Source organism: Corvus brachyrhynchos, unplaced genomic scaffold, assembly GCF_000691975.1.
Source record: "Corvus brachyrhynchos isolate BGI_N302 unplaced genomic scaffold, ASM69197v1 scaffold136, whole genome shotgun sequence".
Lineage (NCBI taxonomy): Eukaryota > Metazoa > Chordata > Aves > Passeriformes > Corvidae > Corvus > Corvus brachyrhynchos.
In genome coordinates, this window is record NW_008239080.1 from 10,159,064 (window position 1) to 10,160,051 (window position 988).

A 988-nucleotide genomic window follows, 5' to 3' on the forward strand; every position below is an offset into this window, starting at 1 on the left:
CCGCGCATGCGCCACCGTCGGTACCAACCACCGGGTGCTGCGGGACGGGGGGAGGGAAGTGCGGCTGGGCCACTCGGGCAGGGGGAGCCTTGTTTACAAAGTGCCTTTCTCTGCCTGAGAGAACCGCTGAACATCACCACCACTGAGAGGTTAACACCTGATAGACGCCTTCTCAGCAAGAATGATAGTAAAAAAGAAATATCAGTGGTGCCACAGCCCATACATTTACCTATAATTGTCCAGTTTCATTAAAGACGGCAAATTATTAAATGGATGTCACGGTGTTCTGCTACATGTTTCTCTTCATACTTGTGACAATTGATGCTGTCATCCCAGTGACTCAGGCTGAATTTCTCAAGGTCGCTGAAACTACCCCGGGAGGCTTCCTCGGCTGTGTGACAGTCCCGCGGTGTACTTTGTCTTCAACAGGAGTGACTGGCAGAGACTCCGAATTTTGCCAGGGAAAAGCTCAGTCCCACAACACACCAGGTGATTCCTCAAAAAAGCGACCAGAAAAGAAAAATAAAATAAAGCCACAACTTCTTTCACGTGGAAGATCGGCCTAGAACAGCTGAAATGCTAAACTTAGTCTCCTTATGATGAAAGACCAGAGCTGGAAAATCTGTATCGGCAGTCTGACACGTTCTTGGTTTCCAGATGGGGGGGATGGAAGTGCTGCCATTCCCTGTGGAAAACTGGGTCCTGACACCACAGCAGTATAACTGGGCAGCAGGGGTTTTGTGCCTTTTTTTTTAATTGCTAATGCCATACCAGTGTCTGCAGCAGACCCGTGAGTTCTGTGAAAAGTAAGATCTGTTCGTATGCCACCCCGGTAGTTTGCATACAGGCAGCCAGCGACACCTGTTTGTTGGGGAAGTCTGGAGACAAAACCTACCACTTGTGCCTTCTTTTAATGTACTGGGTGTGAGGCACCTTCACTCTGAGCTCCTCTGCAGACAGCCCAAAGGAACAGCAGGGCTCAGTGCCT